An 11,710-nucleotide genomic window follows, 5' to 3' on the forward strand; every position below is an offset into this window, starting at 1 on the left:
TACCTGGAGAATTCAGTGTTTTGTATAAACTGCCTTGTTTTCTAGTTTTAAAAGTATTGCTTTATTGTCACGACCCAAACCCGCTCCTATGTGTTTCGTGTCGTAACCAACTAGTAATCCGTGATTATCGAAAGCCTGCTTAACAATAATAACAATTATACGATAAGAGGGGTTGGCGGAAGCCAATCAATAATAGAATATGTCGTCCAATGAGCTGTAAGGACTTAAATGAACAAACAAACTTACATATATATCGATATTCGCATAAGTCTATGTCTAAACATATATGTATATATATACATGCCATAACTTAGGGAATTAAATCTCGATGACAAAATGGTCAAAATGAAAGTTTGGAAATAAGGTCATAGCTACAAAACGGCAAGGTAAAATCACCCAAAAGCCTTGACACATGACGGTTCAAAATCTCGTAGTGAGGCACGGTAGTTAGCTTGACAAAACAAAGGTTCAGGTCGATGTCGTTGAGCCTGATCACCTACATATATATAGATATAAACAGTGAGCTAAAACCTAGTGAACAACAAACGTGTAAAGGGTTTATGAATGATGTCCTCATAACAATTCCAAACAGTCAATTTCAGTAATGATTCAGTTCAATAAGCAGTATTCATACATTTCAGTGTCATATGAAATCATTGCAGTCATACGTGGTATATCCCATAGCAGAACAGTACAATAGGTCTTAAAGACCGAACAGTTAGTTGATGGCCATCAATATAGTAACAATAGTTCCAAAGATTGGAACTGACAGAAATCTCTGTATCAGTAGCAGTAACAGTAACAGTAACAGCAGCAGTAACTGTTGCTATGGATGTCGCAAGTGCAGTTTACAAAATAGGACAATCATTCATTCAAAAAACAGTATCATTTCATAAAACAGTACATTTAATCGATCAGAAAATAATTACAATTAAACATAGCTTTACAACATTATTACTTACAGTGGGCTCCTTGACACACGTGCTAAAATGCACGAAAGACACGACATCCGACCTAGACAAACAAATTCAAGCACAACAATTCAATACACATTTCATTCATTCAGTCGATTCTATTCGTTCTTTACTTATTCGGCTTCTATTCGATATGCACTTATTCGGTTTCTATCCATTGCTTATCCATTTGGTTAAACTTTTGCTCTTTAATTCATTCGTGTTCATGAGATGTGAATGCATATGAAAAACATTTTAAAACCATGCAAACGGCGGCCTGAAAGGTGAAAAAGTTGAGCGAAAAAACCGGGGCTGCTCTAAGAGCCGCACGTGCAGAGCCATCACCGGACGTGCGCTCCGTATGTGCAATTATTTCAATATGCAAGCAAAAATAAGAGAGGCTCTTCTGCACGTATAGTGCCTCAGGCCGCACGTGCGGTCTGGGTTCAAAATGTGTCTGAAAATTGCTCTTGTTTTGGACCTTCCTCCTTTCAAATTCTAACTCCATTTTCATGCAATTCAACTCTAAATCCATGAAAATAACTTTGACTTAAATATTCTAACATCAAACACAATTCATAGCTTTAAATCAACTCAAGGTTTCCATGTAAAACAAAGCAAACTTTAAAATGAAATGTATACACATAAACATACAAGGTTGGGTTTTAAATATTCAAATCCCATGAAATTCCTCCTCATTTGAAGAACTATATACGAATTCAAGTGTGTGAAAACAATTTTCATGAAAACCATGCCATGCATGTTAAGTTTTAAGAATCAACTCATCCAATCTTTCATTTATATGATCATATATTCTCAACTTTAATTTCACTTCAAATATTGAAATGTATAATCATGAAACTTGCAAATTTTTGAGCCCAACCTCTCAACTCCCATGGAGTTTCTCTTCAATTTGAAAATACATGTAAGAAATTGAATGTATGATCATGATTGTTCAAGAATTATGCCATGCATGTGAATATATTACACCATCTCCTTCAATTCTCCAATTTTATGATCATATATATGGATTCTCAAATTTATTTCTTCTCCAAGAACTCCTAATTACTCATAAATCCTTCCTATTTGAACTTAAATGCTAAGGAATTAGGAGTGTATCATTTCAATTTCATGAATTTTTGAGATGAAATTTACCTTAATTTGATGATTTGTTAAAATATAGCTCAAGCTTCTACTTTTCTTCTTTCTTCTTGAACTCAACTCTCTCTCTCTCTCTCTACACGTGTATCTCTTTAGAATTCACCTAAGTCCATTACTTCCTTTTGTTTCCTAGTAGATAGATAAATAGAATAACTCTAATTTAATAATAATTCATTTCCTAGTTTAAATTGTATTCAATTAACTCAAATTAAATTAATCCCATCATCTTATAATCTTAATTACACTAAATTAAATTATACTAAGGTGAATTAGGCTCTAATTCCTATTCAATTTTTTAATTCTAACTTGTTAAAATTAACGAATCAGACATGTTTAATTTTCATTCTAACCTATCTGTCCACAATCATACAATGGCAAATCAATAACACTGGATAACACATTATCATATAATTAACAATAAGCATATAATCAATATAATTAATTTGCTTAATTAAGGAGGCGGTCGTCACATTTATGGATTAACATATAACTATGGCATCTCATTGTTTTGGAAAAGAAAATGTAATGTTTTGGTAAATGGCATGCATTTGCATTCACCATATAATATTGTTAAGTATCATATATTGTGTTATAGTATCTCTACTGAACTTTAGCTCATTCTATGTGAAAAACCAATTTTCAAGTGCTGATGATATGCCTCCACTAAGGACGTAGCTTGAAAGGATTGCGGAGTTAAAGGCTCATTTTTATTTCTTTTATTGTAATTATCTTTTGTACAAGCCTCAGACTTTTTAATTATTTTTGGATTTGATTACCTTTTTTTGTTGTAACCAAGAATTGTCTTGAAAAATATGTAGCCATTAGGGCATAAACTTATCTGTATTTCCTTTTGTTTCAATTTATTCATACACGTCATATGCTATAAATTCAGGATTTAGGATTTATGAATTTATACATGCATATATCATCTTTTGTACAGGAAAAGAATATCAATGAAAGGTTAATGTTAGGTAAGTTTCTGTTTTTACATCGAATATCATGAGGTGGGTTGTTGTCATTATTTTGGGGCGTTATAACTTGGTATTAGAGCTACCGGATTTGAATATTTTGGGATCATGGGACGTAATTTTAACCACAATGGTTTATCTCACTAGATAATATTAGAAGTAAACTCGGTATGCTATGTGATAACATATTTATGTGACTAGATGAATATGTGATTTAGTTTCTAAGATATTGATTGGGTTTATGAGTTTTTAGAAGTCCTATTAGAAGAACACTTGATCACTGATATTCTAACTGAAACTCTAGCAATGTCGCGGAACGGTTATTATCTAGAAAGGAAGTTCGTTTATGACTATGTGACTTGGTGCTTATGTAGAATGAATTATTTTGTTGTCCAATATATTAGGACATAAGTGAATTAGCTTTGGCACATTTACAAATGTGCTAAATTATTGTGCTACCTTTATTCGAATGTCAGGACGTGGAGGTGGAGGCAATAGGCGTGGCAAGTAGAGACGGCAGGAGATGTTGATACTGAATGAAATTCTGGCACATGAGGAGGGAGTTGTTTAGGCCAACATGGCCAAGCCAGTAGGTCAGCAAACCGTGGATACCTTAGCCCATGAAATGATAGGAACATTGTGGGAATCCATGGACATTCTTAAGGGCAAGAATTGAATCCAGGCCCATATTGCACAGATAGGGCCATCCTTTTTGAAGAGAGAATTGTTTTGGTCAAATCTGGATGAGTTTGTCGCGGATCCGGAAGAGCACTAAAGGCGGATGAGTGGCTTGAGAATATGATGAAAACGTTCGAGATGCTTGGTATCGAGCACGATAGATTGAAGGTGACCTTGTCATCTTTTCAACTAACAGGCGATGTAGGTCAATGGTAGTAGTATGTGAGTTGGGAGGCTTTTGTTAATGTCTTTTAAGACAAGTTTTTGCCACCCACAGCGAGGGAGAAGTTGATGGAGCAATTTTCAAAACTCAAATAGTTAAACACATCCCTAGATAAATTGTCTTCTTACCTTTTTTTTAATACTTTAATTTTGTAAGAAATTTAATTTTATTGTATTTAAATATTTTATTGTAATTTTTAAATTAAAAATAATTTTAGAAAAATCATATTTAAATTATTTTATGTCATTATAAAAAGTAATTTTTTTAATATTAATTTATTCGATGATCTCTTTTCTAAAAGGTGTATTTACTTTTTGTTCATTAAATTTTTAATTAATCTTACTTATTATTTTAAACATAAATTAGCAACTAATTATATATATATACAATTTTGTTTCGATTGTTCAAGTTATTTAGTATCTCTGCCCAAGTCCATTCGAATTTATTCGAATTTTTGAATTTTACAAAGGTTCTTACCAAATTAAAATTATGTTGTCCAATCTTTAAAAAATTACAAACTTGACTCAAGTTGCTCGGTTGAACTCGCCCAAATTTACAACTCTAGCAAAGGGGTTGAAAGTTACATGATTGAAGTTGTGACAAATTAAAAATTGATACATAGATTGTAATAAAATTATGAAACTTAAATTTTAGGTTTCAATGTTTTTTTTATTTTCATAATTTACATACAAAAATCTAACTATTTATATTATTTTATATAAACACCTTTTATTAATTTTTTTACACCCTGTGCATAGCACGAGTTTTAACTAGTTAAATTTAGGGGCAGCTTACCTCCAGTCCTTAATCGGACTGGACAGTGTTGTTAGGCCTGTGGGGGCCCACCACGGGTTCCGTTTTGATAATCCGAACCGTTCAATGTGTAGAACTCATCGAGTACCATATACCTGTAAAAAATCACATTGATCGAATATCAATAGCTACCTCATTTTATCAGTTTTTTGTCAACTGTTAACTTGTTCACCGTCTATTTTTTTTATACAAAAATGATTTGATCACATAGCTATCGACATCCGATCAACGTGATTTTTTATAAGCATATAGTACTCGACGAGTTTTACACATTGCATGGTTCGGATTATCAAAACAGGGTCCCTGGTGGACTCCCATGAGCCGAACAGCACCGTCCAATCCGATTAAGGACTGGAGGCAAGCTACTTCCTTAAATATAATGAAGAAGTAGAATTAGATCATTTAAATAATAACATTTCGCTACAAATAATAATAGAATAAAATAATACGTTAATTAATTTATAAAAATAATTTAGTAAAAAACCTAAAAATTATAAATTATAAATGGAATTTGACATATAATATTAGATAAAAGCAAGTACGTAGCCATTATAGAAGATAAGTAAAAAAATAGTATAGATAATTACTCTTACCTTTATAAAGAAAATTCACTATAAGAACTGACGTTAACTTTTCAAAGAAAGAATAAGAATTTATGATTTTTTTGAAATAAAATTTTAAATAGATAAAGTTTTTACTAATTTGTAATACTTATGGACTTATATTTTATTGGGTAACTTACAAATACACTCGTTGATATTTACTTAAAATACGAATTGTCCATGTGATTTGAAAAATTACAAATACTCCATTGACATAATTTTTATTTGACAAAATTAACTAGAAAAATCAAATTACTAATTCATCTCTCATGCAATAATAAAATTATCTGAATTATTATTTGAAATAAATTCATGATATCATTAAAAATTATTAATTGACTTTATGATTTATTAATAAAAGGGCCCATTTGTTATGAAATTTGCAACTTTAGGGGGGATGTAATTTTCAGAATCACAAGAGACAATTTATATTTTAAATAAATTTCAAGAGATGTATTTGTAATTTATCAATACTTTCAAGAACTAAATATGTTTGAATTAAATATTTTAGAACTTAATAGATTTGATTGATAGTTTAGCGGCTGCATGGACTTTGATTTATATACTATGGGGATTTAGTAAACTCAGAAAATTGATAGTTCAATAACTAAATAGACAATTTAGTAATAGTTTAAGGGTATAAAGTGAAACAAACCCAGTGGGACATACATTCCGGTGGTTCCCCCTTATTTTATGGGAGAATTACATCCCGACATCAATTTTTTTTTACACAAATATGGAGGAGTGTAACACAACACAAAATCATTTGCACCCTATATATTTTTGTATTTTTTTTTCCCTCTGTCCCACCATACTGCAACCCCTTATTTTATTTTGGCAAATGAGGAAGCTGTATTAAGGAGAGTCATTACTCCTACATAATAAATTCCATATACATGTAATTATTTGGCAACCACTTGCCTATGGTAAATTCCAATGCATCACATAAAAATTTGAGAGTAGCTATTCTCATTTCACATTATTTTAAATACATATATTTTTTATTATATATAAAAGAGAGTATATTTAAGATAAAATATAGTAAAAACAATAATTATATATAATAAGAACAAAAAATAAAATATACTTGAAACAAAATAAAGTGGGAATAAAGACTCTAAAAAATTTACTCAAAAAGTGAATTTATTATGGGAGTTTGACCCAAAGGTCCAAGCCCAACATATCATAACCCGTTTAGACCCAAAACAAATTTAATACTCCATTAAGTCCTCAAATTAACAATAAGACGAAAATACCCACAATATATCATCCAATTTACACGCGCGCAACCATCTCCCACGTCCTCATCATCTCAGTCCGATCACTACACTGTCACGTCTCCGCCGCTCGAAATCGACTCCTCAGTCCTCCGTCTCTCTTCTGTTCAACTCCATCCCCTCTGAAACCCTAACCCTAACCCTAACCAGAAAACGTAACCGTTCATCTTCATCACCCACAATCATCTCAGTCTGATCAGTACACTGTTACATCTCCGCCGCTCGAAATCGCATTCTTAATCCTCCATCTCTCCTCCGTTCGACTCCATTCCCTCTGAAACCCTACCCTAACCACAAAACCAAACCGTTCATCTTCAACACAACACCAAGCCGTTCATATTCTCCAATCGGCGACTCTCAACAACACGAAGAACCATCACCACTCTGAAGAGATTTCATAGTTCCTGACTTCCGATTCACAAAAATGGGGAAAAAAAGTAAAATCTCTCTTCACCTATTCATTATTTTTCATTCACATTTGTACATCATTCTTTCATATTTCGTATATACACATTTTACATACTTCCAAATGTATAAACCCTCTTTTATATATAGTCCCCTGTTTTTCAACATTCTAAACACTGTTTTTACACATAAATCCCTGTTTTTACACATTCAACACCTTATTCTTATTCTTGTTGTTCAATATTCGCTACTCTTATTCTTATTTTTGAATTTTTAATCTTCTTGTTGTTATTGTTGCTTTTTACAAAATACAATGGGCTGTTCCTATTGTTCATATTGTTTCCTTATAAAAACTGCAACATCATAGTGTTTCATTTCATCACTATACAAGTAACATATCTAAATTTATTCAAACTGCAAATGAAACTGCAAAATTACACAGTTTAACCACTACTCAAAACAAATAGCTAACTTATTATAAAGTGCAAATCAAACTGTCAAATTATACAGTTTCGTAACTGTTACCAACAAAATACATATAACTTCATATTAAACTGCATATAAAAATTCAAAATTATACAGTTTTGTCACTATATTACTCATACCCTGCTGTCATTTTCATTTTTTCAGAAATAGCTGTTGGAAGATATTGGAAGAAACAAACCCGTATGCCCACAAATCCAATCAGGGATTTAACCATCTCCCCTTTGGAAAGTCCATCTCCTGTATCCACTAAAATGCCACCACCATCTCCCCATCCACAAAAAACCAAACCACCACACCCAAAAACAACCAAACCCAACAGACCCCACCAAAAAACCCACAAAACAACCACACCACCTACAAGAAAAAGCCCAAGAACTACACCACAGACCCCACCCACCCAACAAACACCAACCACACCTCCAACCACAACAAAAACAAACAAAAGAAAGCCAACAAAAAACCAAGAAGCTCCTCCAACCAAAAAAAGAAAGCTCCAAGAAAGCCAATCAACTCCCAAAACAAAAACCAAGGCATCAAAAGAAAAAAAAGCAGCAGTCCCTGCAAAGAGAGTCCAACAATTTAATTATCGTTCCAACATCGGAACGGTAATCAAACTGTTGAAGAGGGTCAAATTCACAAAAGCCCAACAGACAGAGCTGCAAAAAACCCCTTTTTGGCCCCTTATAAATGCTCTCTCCTCAACACAACTGAAGGCCTCTTGGTGCAGATGCTACAATTCCATTGTAGCAGAAATGACAACACTCTACAACAAAAGAAAAAGATCATTTGTACTTGGCAAAAAGGAAATGAAACTCAGAAGCAGTGATGTCAAGCTCATTTTTGGTATCGACTGTGGAGAAGACAACATCACCACCAAATCCTATGCAAGACCAAAGGATTTTGAGCTTCCATTTTACAAACGAAGATGCAAATCAGTCAAGAGATTGGATGGCAAGTCTTTGACCAAAATGTTTCAACAAACAAAAAAAGGAAAATCAACCAATGATCATCAAGATCTTGCAAGGGTAATCACCCTTTACTTGTGCTTGAAACTTCTCATGCCCACAACAGGCCATACACTCAGTTGGAGTTTCCTCAACTATGTTGACAATCTCAACAACATCAAGAAGTACAATTGGGTTGAGGCAATAAAAGACACACTGATGAATTCAATGGCAAATGCAAACAACAACCCAAGGCATGTCACTGGATGCGTCATGTTACTCTTGGTAAACACATTACTCAACTACTTCCCACAAAAATATCAGACATCCACCTATTTCTAACTATCTAACATATTTCAACTTTTTTTTTTTTTTTTTACAGTACTGGTACTGTGAGCACAGTAAACTCCTCCGACCATCCAACAAAGAAGGCTTCCCAAGGTTTATGAAATGGAACCTTGGCAAAATGTACTCCAAGTGGAAACACATCAGCCTTGCTCACTTTGATAAGGTATTCAAACTCTTCTATACTATCATAGCACAAATCTATTCAACACTCCTTTCAATATTCATTGTAGTACAAATCATATTATGAAACTGTGAAAATTTTCAGTTTCAAAGCACACACTTCTTTAACATCACTCATGTTATGAAGCTGTAACATTTTTCAGTTTCAAAAAACATATTTCGATACTTAACCCACATTACTCACAGTACAACTCATCTTATGAAACTGACCAAATTTACAGTATTACTGATATATGCCACATTGTTCCAATGCAGGTTAACCAAAGTGCTTTAACCCCAACTGAACAAGAAATACAGTTATTGCATATCAATCAAAGCACATCAACAGACTCTTCAGCAAAGAAACAAGACCACAAAAAGGACAATAAGCAAAAAAAGAAAACAAAAGCAACAAAAAAAAGAACACTTCTAGACAGTGATGAGGATGACTTTCTCGAAGAAGAACATCATTCAGAATCAGAATCACAATCAGAACAAGAAGAACAACAAAAAAAAAAGAAAAGAAAAGAAAGCAAAAACCACAAGAAGAACCAGAAAGTGATGAACAAGAAGAAAAGAGTGATGATGAAAAAAATCAAGTGATTGATGAAGAAAAAACTGATGAAGAAGAAACTGAAGAAGAAGAAGAAAAAGAAGAAGAAGAAGAAGAAGAACAAACAAACCAACAAGAAGAAGTCAATGAACAAGAACTGACAAACCAACAAGAAGAACTGCAAGAGAAATCTGACATATTTCATGCACAAGGTAAACTATTGTCTAATACTAAAGCATACTGCAAAATTTCATTAAACTAACCAAAACACAATCCAACATTTTTATAGGTCATGACCAACCACAAACACCAACCAAAGAGGACGACAAGGACAAGATCATATCAGCCATGAGAGCACAAATGCAAGAAATGGAACAAAAATTCATGGCTGAATTGCGTAAAAAGGAAGATCAATTGAAGGAAATGTCCACCAAAAAAACTGGCAGTCCCCAACAAAGATCCATGGTCAAGAGAATCAAACAAAAATCAAGAAAACAAGCACATGACCTAGATTTTGAATACCAACCAATGATCAAACCCAAAGAAGATGCAAGAAACAAGACACAAACTGCTGCTGATGTACCCAAACCAACACAGGGTACTGATGAAGAAAAAGAGAAGAAGAATGACAACAAAACAGAGGGTGCTCATGAAGCAAAACAACAGCAGAAAGAAAAGATGCAAGAACATATTGGCCAAGAGAAAGCAGTTGCTGCTGAAACAAACCCAAAAGAGCATGCCAATCAAAAGAAGACAAGACTTCAAGTATTGGAAAGTGATGATGATTTCCAGGAAGAATCAATCCCAAACAAGCCACTCGTCATTTCATGTCGCAAAACAAACAAGGTTTGGCATACCCTATCCAAAAAAGACCAAGACCAAATTCAACTCATCAACAACACACAATCAAGTGCTTGTGTCTGGTCTGGCAGAGAAGATGAAAACTGCGTATACTTTTCAGATATATGTAGATTGACCAACAGGGAACCCTTAAATGGGAATGTAGGTCTCCAACTGCACAATTTTACAGTTTTTGTACATATTCAATAACCTATTCCACAAACCTAACACATTCTCATATATAACATGTTTCAGGTCATTGATGCCTTCTCAGAAAAGCAAATGGCACTTGTAACGCCCTCAAAATAAACCCATTATATGTATATCATCAACATGCATTACTTAAAGAAAACAATTTATTTATTCATTCATCAGAGTATTACTAAATAAAAACATTACATGTAACATCAAATTAAATGCCCTATGGGCTTACATCTCTCCAAGCCAACACTTGGATACAAAATATGAGTTCTAAATCAAATACAAATAAAGCCCTAGGCTTGATTATTTATCAAATAAAAACAAATAACTAAAGATAGTCTTCAAAATCCAAATCCTTCCAAGCTAAGTCCTGGGAGGTAGCTTATCACCTGGACCTGAAAATGATGTTCCCATAAAGGGTGAGCCACAGCCCAGTAGAAATATACTAAACCAAATATAAGCATTGAATAAAGCAATAGCATTCAATAGATGGTTAACCAAGATAATCAATTACGTCATTATACAGTTTCATGACACTAATGCCTAAGACATGTTTTACTTTCCAACTTTATCAATATGGCTCAGAACCTGGCCAATCTTTCAACAGTGAACCATACATAATATATTCACATTCATCCAGTGTCAACAAACAGATGAGACTCAGGCTCAAATCAAAACACTTCATACTTCCAGTTTGATACACATTTTAGTGCTGTATCAATAAAACACTTCAATATAAATAAGCACACATAAAAGTGATGCTAATGGAGTCCATCCCCTATCTCCTCCCAAACAAAATCCGGTTTAGAGGTCCATCCCCTATCTTTCCCTAAACCGTGGAGTACATCCCCTATCTCCTCCCACACAAAACAATGTATGCAAACACATAACATATACAACACACAATCAATACACATAATGCCTGTATTAATTAAGCAGTCAAAATTGATGACTTAATCAATGATTAGTTTCAGTTATCCCTAATCCACATGCAGTGTCTACAACAAGCACGACTATCCTCCACCGATAGCCCAAAACAGTTATTTCTAGACTTGAAAATAAATATACCAACAATTCAATAGACGAGTGATTTAAATTA

The sequence above is a fragment of the Camellia sinensis genome, chromosome 15 (assembly GCF_055761805.1).
Source record: "Camellia sinensis isolate YWXY chromosome 15, ASM5576180v1, whole genome shotgun sequence".
Lineage (NCBI taxonomy): Eukaryota > Viridiplantae > Streptophyta > Magnoliopsida > Ericales > Theaceae > Camellia > Camellia sinensis.